General features: G+C 33.8%; 1 pseudogene; it reads left to right on the top strand.

Moving 5' to 3' along the window:
• Window positions 1-1,137: 1,137 nt before the first annotated feature.
• The window catches only part of LOC128214619 (uncharacterized), a 31,133-nt pseudogene continuing 16,109 nt past the window's right edge, over window positions 1,138-16,161 (top strand).

Raw genomic sequence — 16,161 nt, 5'->3', positions numbered from 1 at the left:
CTGATACCTTTCAGCAAAACAAAGCATTTTTGGCGGTCCCTGGTCACTTGTCAGAGGTGCCCAGAGTAATCCATTGAATTATACAATCATGATTTTTTTATTGACAAACTAAACAGTTTATTCGTCAATTGATTGGTTGAATGATAATAAATACGACATGGTGCTTATTACATGTAGTATCTTATGTGATTTTTTTATTGTTTCAGTGTTTTGTCTCCATGTTGTCCACACTGTCCCTGAAAGTTGTTGCGAGCTGTAGTAATGGGAACTGTTTCAACCTTTCTCTTTCTGGTCTTTTCAACTTCTACAAATTTGGGGTTAGTTATAGTTTTTGTTTACAGTACATCTTACTTAATACCTAGTATTAGCTTTGTATGTTGTTTTGTTTTAAAAATAATTGGTTGATATATTACAATGATTTGATATCATATATATCATCTTCGCTTTGGGTTTTTTTCCCCATTTTTTTGTATAAGAACATCTTTGTAACTTTATCTTAATTTTCTTTGAAGATTTTGTATTTTAGCGCCTGGTGCTAAACTAATCTTAGCTGTCATAAGGTCAATTGTTCGTTTACGTTGTTTACGGGATCGTTGTTACCTATCAAATCATAGAGAAAAATCATATGTCTTACTGTAAGCAACATGACACATTGGATACTAGGACAATACAATATGATTTTTTTCCTGATAAATTAACACATTAAAAATAAGAAATATAAACAAATCTATAGGAAACAGTAAAAAAGCATATTCATTCCATGTGTAACATATACACATAGCACATCAAATATAAACACAGCATATTAATATAAATAAAACATTAAGCACGTTCTTCGCTTGAAAGATAAAAAAGCACATCAATACAATTTCATGTCAACTAAAGATATACGGCTTTAAAAGATCATGTGAAGTTTATCAGGTTGGTTTTATTGAAGTATCATCTTATCGAGCTTTTTTTAAAAGCCTTGTGGGTTTGAATACTTTAGTCCCTAAGTTGGTATTTTTATGTTTGATAAGATTATTGATTGAAGCATTTTCATTCCTGATCTTGTGACAATTTGCACAACATGACAGTGTTTGTTTAAACTTGATACAGTGATGGCGGCTAGAAAATGTAATGAATGGCCATTTTATCGGATTCTTCATTTACTTGTCATTCTTTTGTGATGATGATATATATATTTGATAACAGATATGTAGATTCAAGTGTTTTTCGACGTTAATATTGTTGACAAATTTTAAACAAAATGGCATTTGGAGGTTCATCAGTTTACAAGGGATCTGACCTGATTCATGACTACAGTTGTTCCAAATGTGCGGAAAATGACTTTAACACTGAAGCCCAGCACTTCTGTCCAGAGTGTGAGCACTATCTGTGCGACAAATGTGTGAGTAAACATGGGGAGTACTTCAAGAAGCATGTTGTGTATGGGCGTGGAGACATTCAAAAGTGGGCGGGGTTCTCCATGGACAGATGTGACCAACATGGTAACAAGCTGGAGGTCTACTGTAATGACCATCAAGAACTGTGTTGCCATGTCTGCGTGTCACTCAACCACAGGTTATTAATTTCTTTATTCTCCACTGCTCTTTTTGAGGTATTGTGATAGTTATGGTGTCATTGAGGGAGGCATAGGCTTCATCGCAGTTTTGCATAGAGTTTTACCTGGGCCATTACTCCAAATATGTTCAGTATTATCAAATAAAATTATGTACACATGAAACCACAGAATATATGCCTTAATACTGAGATTATAATAGTTTTAGTTCTCTAATATACCCCCGCTTCAATCTCACAATCTTATATATCCGTCTTGCTTTTTTCATATTGTCATGTTGGGATCCCAAATAATTTGACTACAATGATATGACGACATGTCACCCTAATATTTTGGTCCTAAGCAATAAGGTCAAGGTCAATGCGTGCATTAGACCTTTGCCAAGCTGTATAAATATTGATAAGATGACAGTGGATCAAGTCCGGTCCTTATTGTTGTCATTTACGGTTTGTATTTGAAATAAATTTGCAATAGTGACAACCAAATGTGTCGCACCCAATACAAGGGTGTTACGTTCCCTTTTTAATCAATAATTGATTGTTTATTCAAGTTTGTATAAAATCTGCTTGTCTGTTTTGACGGCTTCTTTTAAATTTGTCAGTGCTATTTTGAAGTTACTTGTTGTAGCGCTAGTGGTGTTGATATTTGTCTTGTTGTCATGATCAAAGGGTTAATATTAGCTATGACTTTAAGCCCTTTCAGATATTAACATAAATTAAATCATGACCACTGTACGAACAGATGGAATTTGTCTGAGAGATTTCTGGCTCAGTTATGCATCTTGGTCTCGTCAGAAAATACTTTTTATTGTTTTCCTTAAAAAAAACAATATATTAAGAAGAAAAACAATGAGGACATCCTTTATCTTATTTTTTTCCGTTAGCATTGCCGTCAGCCAGTTATTTGACTGCGATATCAGTTAAGGGTTTTAGGCAGGGTTTAGAAAGGCGATTAACTTAAATATTATTAATTGTACGTTAAAGTAGTTTAAAGTTTAAATAGCTAGGAAATATTAAGTTTGGACGCATTAACGTATAATTATTTATATAAGCTATATATAAGCTTTAAACCAAGAAAATTGATAACCTCGAGCACTTAATTTTTGGAATATTGCATATTCTGGTCTTCTCAATGAGGACAGAGGGGTGCATCCTAAAAGGGCAGAAAGCAGTCCTCGCCTTTATTTTTTATCTGTTTTATTTAAATACAATCTGAATTATATATTATCAGTTGGCAATTCCAACGCAAAAATATTTGTTCTGTTTCAGGCATTGTAGCAGCATAAGTCACTTGCCTGAACTGGCCAAAGGATTCCTGAAAACAGCAGAGTTCAAGCAGCTGTCAGCAGCAATGGACGAGATGAGATTCAGGCTAAATGATCTCAAAAATGCCAAAATGAAAGACCAAGCATCTATTAAGGATTCGTACAAGACTATCCTGACTGAAATCAAGGCTCTTCGAAAAGAGTTAAACCAGATCTTAGACAAGCTTGAGCAGAAAACAGTTGAACAGTTAGATTACATGATGAAGGATTTAGAGAAGAGTTTGAAAGATGATATTGAAACGTGTACTCGTATGAATGACTTACTGAAGACTATGATGGAAAAGTTCAGCCAGATAACTGGAAAAAACAAGGAGACCAATTGTTACGTCGGGCATATGAAATGTCAGACAAAACTGATTGAATCCCAGAATCTAGTGCAAGCAATACAAGGAAAGCCAGAGGAAGCCTTACATTTCAAGTCTGACAGCAGCATAATACCATTTCTAAGAAACCTGCACATGTTTGGAGCCGCTGAAAGAGTGGTTGCCATAGCAAAGAGGTTAGATTGTAATTATGTGTTCAAAAGTCAAGGATCAAAGAAGTACAGTGTTAGAATCAAGAAAGACAAGAATACCTGCAAGATCATTGGTATATGCGAGCTGCCAAGTGGAGACCTTGTTATTGCTGACTGTGACAACAAGAGAGTGAAGCTTCTGGACAGGAAATACAATGTCAATACTCACTTTGATTTACCTGACTATCCAGTGCACTTGTGCAACACAACCGGCAGTGAAGTTGCTCTAGTTACCAATACAACACATGAGATCTACATACTTATTTCTCATAAACTATATACCGTGTTAATATTAGATTTATAAATACTATGTATTGATCATAACTATACATTACTTATATGTACACGTATTATACAGTAACACACTGTAGTGAATTTTGTATTTTGATGCTTACTCTGTTTGAATTGTAATACTATATCAATGTTTATTTTGGCTTAATTTACATCATTGGCTTCAGATATGACATTATCATGATGAAAGTGAAATACAATAATTGTGTGATGCTCTTTGCCCTACAGAGAAAACTATATTTCATTGTGTAAATAGTTTCACAGACCATCAACTTTTCAACTTAACAAAATATCACACCCAATAGGAAATAGTATTCTTTAATTTATAGTGAAATCATAATAAACAGATACAAAAGATTATATTGATTTTTTTCTGCCCCAACAGTGAAACAATAACATTCAAAAGGAAAGTTAAAGTTGAGGTATGACTCTTCGGAACAGCCTTTGTCTGTCTATCGACAGAGTTTCTACCAATTCTTTATGAAATTGGTCAGACTGTGTGTACATTTCCATCTATAACTGCAGGACAAATTTTGTCAGGATAAATGTATGGTTAAGTTAATGATAGGTATTTTGAGGTCAATAGTTGGTTTCTAGTTTAATGGTTCGACAAACTTGTGAACTTTTTGTGGCCATTTTTTTCAACAAATTTCCGGTCAAGGTTGATTTCAAGTTATCAGTAAAACAATGATCTGGTGTTTAATATTGATTTATCAAATACAATTTACAAAATCACTTGCATCTCCGCGCCATTTTAGAATAATATCTTAACGAGCAGAGGGAGAACAATGTACATGACCAAAAATGGTTAAACAGACGAAAATGAAAACCACTTAACGACCAAGTCAATCAGAAACTATTTGACATTAATTTCAAATGAATGCGCTTCATGACAAAACCAAAGTTAACACCGTCAAAATTGCACGTAGTTTAATTTTTTTCGTATGCAAGGAAAAGTATCCTGCACATGTAAGCGAGACTGATAAAAAATCCAACCCATGGAAACGCTACGGTGCGGTAACTTGGCAAGCTTCGTACCTGGCTTTTGCACATAGCCTCGGGTAAGGGTACTTGAAGGAAGATACTTATAAGACCTCACCCCAAAATATGCGTCAATTGCTGTACGAAACCCGCATAACAAATAATAATTCACTATTTTTAGATTTTGTATTTAATGCCATTCCATTTCTTGACGATTTTATTCATATATTAAAGTATAATAACAGTCAATCAAGCATGAATAATGGGCCTTTTTCATTAAATGATCTTTTAATTTGTAACATCATGTACAATTATCTTAAATCTGAATGAACAGCAAAAATAAAAACAATCCGATTTTTGTTAGTTATTCAACATTGTATTTTCTTTTTTTACTGCTGAAACCTCAACTCACAAAATAATGTTGCAAAGCAATGAACATATGACAATATAATATTTCTAAATTATACCTAATATTGACTTAAATTTTTTATTGAAACGTGCCCTAGCAACATAAATTTGTTTATTTATAATTTTCCTAAAAGATGCACACTCAAAGATTGACCTTTTTGTCTCAAAATCAGTTGCTATGACTTTCATGTCTTAAATTTAGTCAGATCATATATAAACAAAACTCAAAATAAAACATATCTCATTTGTTTGAAAAACTGCCAAAATATAATTTAGCTAGTAAACTATAGATCATCAATTTTGTAATGTAAATATAAAAAAAAACTTTGATCTGAGACCTTTTCAGCAGTCTTATATCACTTGTTTTCAAACATTTATGTAAAAGTTGGCTCATTCCTTGCCCTAAAATAAAAGTTAACGGTAATCGGACAATCTGAGAGAGTGCAGCTTTAATACAATATTTAGCAGTTACTCAAATCTCTGAGTAAAACAAAATGTATACAAGTTACAGGAACATATTGACACATATGGTATCTGCTGATGCCTTTTTACAACATACATATCAATTCTTATGCAATAACCCAATTAATTATATGCTTTCCGGTGGATAATAGAACAGAACAGAACAGAATATTTATTTAGATACAAGCATATACAGCTTATGATCATAAACATTAGGAATATTTAGTAATGCATGCACATACAATACATATGATAACATAAATGGAGTAAACAAAAAGCAATTGAGCAAATATTAGCAAAGTTAGAGTACATATTTTAACATAATTTTCATGAGAGTAAATTTCTTATCCCGGAACGTTTAAATAAGCATCTCTATGTTCATTTGCTTTAAGAATAAATATCGCTAATCTGTGTAGCAAAGTCTTCTTGGTAGTGTTCAATAGGTGCACAAGTTTATACACACTTGGTCTATTAAAATAAAAGCGCGGTATATATTGTTCCCGTAAGTGTACATATTTGTCACATATTAACACAAAGTGGTATTCGTCCTCAATGTCATTAGAGGTACAGAGTTCACATTTCCTCTCATTTCTTGGTATATTTCGGTAACGTCCGTCCTCGATCCTGAGTCTGTGTGATGAAAGTCTTAGTTTGCTTAAAGCATGTCTGTGTTTTACATTGTCAACTAAACATAAATATGGAGACATTGCAAATGTTGTTTTCATAGCACTAAATAACACAAGACTTGATGAATTATTTAAACCTTCTAACCACTGCGAAACATAAATATCATTTAGTCTCAATTTGAATTGGTTTATAAAACATGGTATATTAACAACAGAATCTCTATATAGCCATATCTCATTGAAACTCGTTGATTGTAACAGCCGTCTCACATTACTCAACCAGTTCGTTCGCCCTTTAACACAATCATTCATTAATTTACAATATGTTGCATATAATATACAATTAGTGTTGTAACTATTCACCAGTTTAAACCAATATTTAACAATTCTCAATTTCCTATGTATCATCAAAGGGAAACGACCAGTTTCTCAATACAATTGGTTGTAATTTTAACATTAAGTATCTGCTTTAAATATTTCCTGTGAATACGTTCAAGATTGTCATCCGTGGCAAACCCCTACAATTCAGAGCAGTATTCAAGTACAGGCAATACATATGCATCAAATAAATCAAAATGTATATTGACTGGTATATAACCTCCAGCCGTAATGCTTTTAAGTGACATCACCGATTTTATCGCTTTATTAGCTATAGCGTCTATTCCTTTTCGAAATTTACCGTTTGAGCTAATATTAAATCCTAGGTAGCAAAAAGTGTCAACAATCTCAATCAGTTCACCGTTATACACAAAGTCAGTATTATTTCGACCTCGACCACCTCGTTTAAAGATCATGATCTTTGTTTTGTCAACATTTACTTTAAGCCTCCATTTATCGCAGCAATAGAGATGTATGCAGTTTTGATTTATTGCACGAGGGTGACGATTTACTTTGTTATTCTTGGTAGTACTTCCTGGGGTAGAAGTGAAAAGATTATAACTTTAATATGTAAAATGAGGCAAGAATTCAAGAACTTAATATTGTTGGCTATGATAACATGTTTCAAAGAAACAATTTTGAAGTACTGTCATAGCTTCATTTTCGTCAGCAAGCAAACCTTCAACCTTTGCTATACCTAATATATGATTCAAAATATTCAATTTTATTTAATACAAACGTTTCCAGAGACAAAACACATGTTTAGAAGAGCGCATAACTCTGGTTAGATAAAAAAAAATGTGTCATATTTCTTGTTCCTTGAGAAAAACAGCAGACAATCATTATACATAAGAGCGTTTCAGATTGATCCACATCACTCATACTTTTCCTAAAACATTCATAAGTTGATGATTATTCTCGTAAATCACAATGAATCCATTCGTTTTGTAATGGTAAGACTTTTAGACCTTTGTCTATTGTGACATTTGTTTGTCTGAAGTGATCGAGTCTTATACCTGTAAATTACGAGATTGGTATTTTAAAATATGATTGGTGTAATGATATACAGGCTTTTCACAAACAAATATGTGTAAATTTACAACATTCAAAGTCTTCCCGGACACACAACAGTTATCAGGAAGTTATGTAAACGCGGCAATGAACTATTTATACAGTGAACTGGTATTGAATTGCTCTTCCATGGAAATAAGATTTTGAAATTCGAAAAATATTTCTGCTCAAAGGAAATTAAAGCTTTTGAGAACCATTGTTTCTACAGTATCCGATTGCATTTCTTGTTATTCTTGAAATATGATAATTTTGTGTTTTATCTTATTTGTTTTTCTCATTTGAAAGTCTTTGTAATAATATCTAAATTGCAGAAAATGGTATGAGAAGACATTAACTGTATCACAATTAATGCTAATCTACACTTAAACCCCCTTTTTCCCGAAGTAATTGCTGGCCTAATATGATCGACTGCTTTATTTTGCCGTGTTCAAAGCCAAGCTTTGACTGAAAGCATTTCAGAGACGCATACCCTCGATTCCCACCAATACAGGTACGGTTTCAAAGGAAATTTGCGAAAGAAAACAGTCTAGAAAATATCAAAGCCTTGGTATCATCGATGGTATAGTCATTTAAAGAAATATTTAATAGTTAATCAAAAGAAAGGAGTTAGATACAATGAAGCCTCCAACAATACCAGACACTTGATTATGATGAATCTAGACTCAGAATCAGAAAAGGACTTATATTTAATAACAAACAATTATCTTCATATACTTAATTTTAAAATAAATGTTAACAGTCGTATAATTTCATATAGTTTTTTAAAGAAAAATCAGCAGAATTTAGCATCAATTACAAGGAAAGTCACAAAGAAGGAAGATGTGCAGTCTGAACTCAGTCTTAAAACTGTTCGTAATTGTGGCCCCTGGGCTATTCATTTAGATGAAAATGTATACAATGCGATGTTCCGAAAGATTGATTGTTAAATCTCACCAAAGACAGTCGCAAAAGGCTTCCTTACAGCTAAAAGTTGTGTATATGAAGTTATTCATTACAGTTGAATATGCAACTGGCGTACTGTGTACAGTCACACTGAAATGTATTCCTTTGGTGTTTCAGCAAATCCAAATTTTGCCCCACGAGCGAGACTTTACCATAGATCTGGTTCCCTTCATGAATCCGAGGAGCCATACCACACGAGATGTTAGTTTTAAGGGCCTGCTTTCAATTTCAAATTCTTATTTCTGAGGCCTGCAATGGACTGAAAGGAGTGATGCCATCATAAGGTTATCTTGGTTTGTATGAATATTGATGTCGCAATCATGAAATAATGTCAATGTGGTTTGGAGACAACCTATGGTCTGATGCTCAATCAATCCGTTGCAATTTTCCTTGTCCGGAGTGTTACTTGAAACTAGTTTAAAATCAATAAAAACTTCATGCAATGATAAAATATATGAGGAAGTGCAATGTACCGGAACCATACCTCAGGTTCAGCTAAAACAAAATAATTGCTCTTTGTTACTTTTACTTGTCCGGCTCATAATTTGAAAACTACTGGATAATAGTGGATATAATTAAATTAAACTTTATACAATGGTAAGGCACAATGAGAGGAAGGACAGCAACTCTATACAATGGAAAAATATAATGAGAGGAATGTTCAGCTAACTTATTTTTTACGTCATGTCCGGCATGTTCTGATTTTTTATATGTTTCCTTTTTATATCTTAAAACATATTTTTTCAAAAACTCAAGAGGACACATCATGCTTTTTTTTTTAAATTAAGATGAAAAATGAACTACTTCATTCAAATATGTTTTTGTACATGCAAACAAAATGAAATACAAATATTTGACTTGCTGGAATATTGCCAATTAAAAATGCAATACATGCTCTTCGAAACAAATTTTTGAAAAACAAATCAGTGTATATAGTAGATAAATAATAAGAATAATACATTAAAAATGGAACACTATAATACCCTCAATGATAAGTGCGCCAAAAGCCCTCTACATCGTTCTGTATTTTTCAGTGTGCGTCCCTTCCCAGAATCTTCCAACTGTTCCGGGCTCTCGGTCTTCGGCATGTAGTCGTTATCAATGATAAAAACATGGTGGGTTAGATTATTATTATTTGTCTGTTACAAAATTGAATAAATCAATGTCTTGAGAAACATTATTTGAAAATTCGTACATTTCTCTGTTGCAGGGTTTAGGAATGGTGGCACGTACAGATTTGACGCGATACAGAGTCAAGGTCAATTTACTACTGGTCAAAATTGATATCCATGAAATTAACCTCTGTGCGCAATGATCTACCTGACCTTCCAAAGAAGAAATATTTCACTCAGAAGGAACGAAATACGTAAGACAACATTCCTCAACTAGATAAAGGAGTATACGTGTCCGCCTCGCACACATGATGTCATTGATTCAAACTTTCTGAGGGGTATTTCCTCAAGGCGTTTCAAAAGGCACACCAGTACAGGGATTGATTCATCATTCTTTTGTTAAGCAGCTCAATTTATTTAGCTCACCCATATACTGTCAGCAGAAATTGTATTGTTTGCATTTTAGAAGCAACAATTTTAAACTTATGTTCCTGAAAATGGTCAGAATTATTATCTTGATGAAATCTCGAACAAGTACATAAATGGTCATATTGAGTCAACAAGAAGACGGTAGGTCGTATATGTGAAAAACGTACCTTACGGAAATAAGGCTGATTTTCTTTGCTTGGCGCAAATATTATTCTTGCAGTTTCAATCTAGTTTGACAATAGGCCATCTTGGGTCAAAATCTATGCCACTAGGTCATATCTTAGAACCCTTGTTGAAACAAAATCACTTCGCTTTTGCTTTCAAGCTTTGTCAAACTTGGCCTTGATGAAATCTTGATTGGAAACAAGTTTGTGTCATCTTGGCACAATTCTAGGTCATAATGTCAAATCTAAACAGCCGCGAATCCTGATCAGAATTATAGTGTATGTGAAATCTTGGGTAATTTTGAATTTTGGTAATCCGCATAAAAAAGAGCACAAGTTCAAAATGTATCATTTAAAAAATGCTTTATTTTCCTTTAGATCCTCGTGATACTTGGTCAACTTTAGCGAAAATGACGATGTTCTTAAGTGAGCGATATAGGGCCACCATTGTCATATTCATTAATATTCAGTATATTCCATACTAGTTGAACCATTCTTGTTTTTTTGTTAAGCTTGTGTCATTTTTCAAAATGCCTAATATTTCTAAATCAAAATGTTTCATACCTTTTGTTGACGTTTTCATGCAGATTTGTGTTGGCGTATTTGACACATTGTTCTACCTTTTATAATCAAATCTAAGAAAAGTCAAGGTACATAATTTGATTGGATGTTTTACTTTGGCATAAGATTCACTCTAAGTGTAACCTTGACCTTAGTGTTTAACTTTTTTCTATGTTGTCAACTAAATATAAAGGTGTAATAGAAATTAAAATTAAAATTGTAGTATAGATAATTGTCAATACTCTTCATTTAATCTACACAGTGGTTACTGTTTCGTAGCAAATTTGATAATTTTTTGAATGATATAAAACTTTATATAAACCTGTATCCGGTGTTAAACTAAAGAACATAAAGTTGTCTTAAATGTTGGATATTTTCCAATTCTTTGAGATCTTATTTTTCACATTGCAATGAATGAATTTTCAAAATTCAAAAATCGTGCCATAGTTTTATGTTTTCTTTGTACATAATTGATCTTTTTGATAATTATATTTATATGCTCAGAGAAATGTTGCACTTAGGCCTTTGACGTACAGAACAATTTCAATAACAACCTTTTTCAAAGTTAATAAACCACACAGCTACTTTTGTCTTCTTTTAACTTCTCTGTTTTTCTATGATAGAAAGTAAGAGATAGTATCATAGACTGGGTGTCGTGATTATGGGTTGGTGTAGATGTTGTTGTGAAACAAATCTGATTCGATGTGGATTTGGACTTACAAATTGTCACAGATGAAAGTGTGAAATACACATACTTTAAGGATGAAATTGTGTAGATGTATGACCTCAAAATGTCGTCGGTAACATCCCCACCTTGAGAAATTCCGCATGGCCTGTCAAAATGGACACCAGTTCTTGTTTCAACCCATATGAATTAAATCGCTCTTGGATAAGTATTTGTTCAAACTTCTCAATTGGTCAACTGATTAAAACAGACAAACATTGGCATTCCCTTGTGGTGCACTTGTGAATAACTAAGGTTGTTTTAAGACAAAGTATTTTTGCATGGAAAGTGTTTCTTGTCAAGTGACCAGTGCTGGAAAGAAACGAATTAATACCCCCTCCCCCTCCTCCTCCCCACAATTGGAGATGTATCACGTGCGAAAAGGGGCCAATTTAAAATATCTTTATGTAAAAGTTAATGGAATCGAAATAATAGTAAAAGCAAAATTTAATACAATTTCAAACTCTGTGAAAAGTTATTTTTCCTGTATTCTTTATTTTTACTTTGATTTCAAATTCTTGCTTGTCGTGACAGTAAACAATGCGTATTTGTGAAATGAATAAGAAACCTGTATAAATTATGTTAAGTGTTGAAAATTTTGACAGTTCAGGTATGCAAGAAAATGCATCAACCATGTGTTTTGGTACTGGCATTTAGGTCGTATTTTTCCGTTCACAATGGAAACACATGAAATATACTAATTGTGTTCAAGTCTCATAACGTTTTCATCATGTATTATCAAATTATATTATAAAAATCATTTGTGCAATACAACATATGTGTCAGTATAGTAAAAGTTATGTAGCATCTAGAAATAAGTGTACGCCTTCTTATTTTTGTGCAATACCTTTTTTCAAGTAAAATGTGTGAGTTAACACAGGAAAGTGCTTTTCATTATGTCCACTTGGAAAACGAAAAAAAAATCTTTGAATTGTCTGTCCGTCCAATAGTCTGTCAGTAGATCAAACCTTGCCTTAAAAAAGGGTTTACTTGAAAAAGAATCATATAACTTGCCTGTCCTCTATTTTGACATTGAAGTCATTAGTTTAATACTTTCTCTACAGACACATACTGTTAATAAAGTTTTGTTTTAAATCATGAAGTATGAATGCATGTTTACTTTCCAACTAATCGTTATAATAATTATGTGTATATATGCATTTAAACAGTTAAATGTATGATGATATTCAGAATGTTAATCTGTGATTCATTCAGAATGCACTTACAAATTACAAATTATGTATTTTAGGCTATTGGGCTGCTCTCTATTAACACCAAATATTCAACAATTGAGGGAATTGCTGCTTTACTGATGTGTTTTAAATATATCTGAATTAAACAATTATCTCAATATAAATGTATCATACATGTACTCTTATGACTATGTCGATTTAGTGTAAAAGAGCTTTTAAAATTTCATATTGGACATGTTCTAAAATTAATACTACTTGTTGTACCATACTACATGCCAGGGAAAGTGGGGATAAACATGGTACATCACTTGTTGTCGGGCACATTTGGGATAAACTTGGTACATCCCTTCTTGTCGGGCACATTTGGGATAAACTTGATACAGCATTAAATATCAGGGACAGTTGGCCTGAATTTGGTACATTACTTGTTGTCGGGCAAAGTTAGGATAAACTTGGTACATCACTTGTTGTCAGGCAAAGTTGGGATAAACTTGTTACATCATTTGTTATCGGGCAAAGTTGGGATAAACTTGGTACATTACTACCATTCAGACACAGTTGGGATAAACTTGATACAACATTAAATGCACGTTATAAACAGTTGGGAAACACTTGGTAGAGCATTGTATGTCAGGGACAGTTAGGATAAACTTGGTACATCACTACCTTTCAGGCACAGTTGAAATAAACTTGGTACATCACTACCTCTCAGGCACAGTTGGGATAAACTTGGTTCATCACTACCTCTTAGGCACAGTTGGGATAAACTTGGTACATCCCTGCTTGTTGGGCACCGTTGGGATAAACTTGATACAACATTAAATGCATGTTATAAACAGTTGGGAAACACTTGGTAGAGCATTGTATGTCAGGCACAGTTTGGATAAACTTGGTACATCACTACCTCTAAGGCACAGTTGGAATAAACTTGGTACATCACTACCTCTCAGGCACAGTTGGAATAAACTTGCTACAGCATTTATATCAGGCACAGTTTGGATAAACTTGGTACATCACTAACTTTCAGTCACATTTGAGGTAAAATCGGTACAACATTAAATGTCAGGCACCGTTGGCATAAATTAGGTACAGCATTAATTTTAGGCGCAGTTTGGTTAAACTTGGAACAACACTACATGCCACTTACTATTTGAATGAACTTTATACAACCCCTAATGTCATGCACTTTGTGAATAAACTAGGAACAGCACGTAATGGCAGGCATAGGCTGGATACTCTAGATACAGCACTACATGTAAGTAAACATTTTGGAAAATAAACTTGGTACAATACTGCATATAGGATAGTTTGAATAGATTCATTCCTTGCTTTATGCAAAGAACAGTTGGAATACACTTGTTTCATCATTGCATATAAGAACAATTCGGATAAACTTGATACAGCATGTAATGCACAGTTTGGTTTCACTTGGTAGAGCGCTGCTTGAAAGGCACTTTTAGGATAATCATCATTCAGCTCTATATGAAAGATACAGTCCGAACAAACTCTGTACATCACATATCATGCACTGCTGTGATAACTTCGTACAACACTACATGTAAGGCGCTGTTGGGATAAACTTTGTACAGCACTACTTGTAAGTCACAATGAGACTTTGTCAAGCACAAAATATTAGGCACAGTTGAAATAAACTTGGTACAGAAGTACATGTAAGTCACTATTGCGATAAGTTTGGAACACCACTTTATGACAGAAACAGTTCGGATATACTAAGCACATCACTAAATGTAATACACAGTTGTGAAACACTTTGTGCAGTGCTACTTGTCAGCCACTGTTAAGATCAACTTGGTAAGCGCTACATATTAGGCACTGTTTGGATTAACTTTGTACAGCGCTACATTTAAGGCAGAGTTTGGATATTCCTGGCACAGCACCTTTAAGGAGGCAAAGTTGGGATAAATCCGGTACACTACTACAAGGATAAACTGGGAAAGCATTGTTTGTAAGGCACAGCTTCGAAACAATTTGCACTTCACTTCATGTAAGGCATAGTTTGGGGATAACCTGGGCACATTGCTCCATGAAAGAGACACAGTATGGATAACCAGGGCAAATCACTACTTGAAGACACAGATTGAATATCCCGGGCACATCACTCCATGTAAGACACTGTATGGATTAACTTGGTACAGCAGTACATACATATCGGGCATTTTTTGGATACAATTGGTACAGAACTATATGTTAGTCACTGAAGGCATAGGAACAGCACCACATGTACGTCATTGTTACGAAAAACTTTATACAAAAATACATTTAAGTCACTGAAGGCATGAACTTGGTACATCACTACATGTCAGGCACTGTTGAGATAAACTTGGTGCATCATTACATGTCAGGCACTGTTGGGATAAACTTGGTGCAGCACTACATGGCAGGCACTGTTGAAATAAACTTGGTGCAGCACTACATATCAGGCACTGTTTGGATAAACTTGGTGCAGCACTACATGTCAGGCACTGTTGGGATAAACTTGATGCAGCACTACATATCAGGCACTGTTGGGATAAACTTTGTATAGCACTATATATCAGGCACTGTTGGGATAAACTTGGTGCAGCACTACATGTCAGGCACTGTTGGGATAAACTTGGTGCAGCACTACATGTCAGGCACTGTTGGGATAAACTTGGTGCAGCACTACATGTCAGGCACTGTTGGGATAAACTTGGTGCAGCACTACATGCCAGGCACTGTTGGGATAAACTTGATGCAGCACTACATGTCATGCATTGTTGGATAAACTTAGTACAGCACTAAATGTCAGGTAGTTTCTTCATTTGTGAGTATGCCAAATGTTTAACAAACTTTTTGTTAAAGCTGCACTCTCACAGATTTATCGTTTTTGCAACTTTTTTTTATTTTTGTCTTGGAAAGAGCATTTTTGCGTATATCTTCAAACCAATGATTAAAAAATGCTGACAAAAGATCAGATCGCAGATTTTCATATTTCCGTTCGAGAATGAATGTTTTATGGCTTAAACCGTTACTAACGGTTTAAGAAAAATGCATTAAACAAATTTTCAACTTAAATATAAAAATCCGCGATCTTATTTTTGTCAGCTGTCTTATATAAGTGGTTTCCATGCATTTTCGCAAAAGTCGGCTTGTTCCAAGACATAAAATAAAAAAAGTTGTCAAAACGTTCCATCTGTGAGAGTGCAGCTTTAACCCTACTTTTTTATGTAGTTTTCTTCCAAAAGCTTCATCAAATAAGCAACAACTGATACACTCTTTCAAATACGCTTGTATGTAAAGGTAGCTGAGGGAAGTGTTATACACCATTCGTGTATTTGTTTCTGTATAGTTTTCTTTTACTGCTTGTAAATTGTAACTGAATTACAAATAATTGTTTGGACTGGATCGTAAATTGATCATTTACTTAGGGTTGATTAA

This window comes from Mya arenaria, chromosome 2 (assembly GCF_026914265.1).
Source record: "Mya arenaria isolate MELC-2E11 chromosome 2, ASM2691426v1".
NCBI classification, from domain to species: domain Eukaryota; kingdom Metazoa; phylum Mollusca; class Bivalvia; order Myida; family Myidae; genus Mya; species Mya arenaria.
This window is presented reverse-complemented; position numbering and strand designations above follow the sequence as displayed.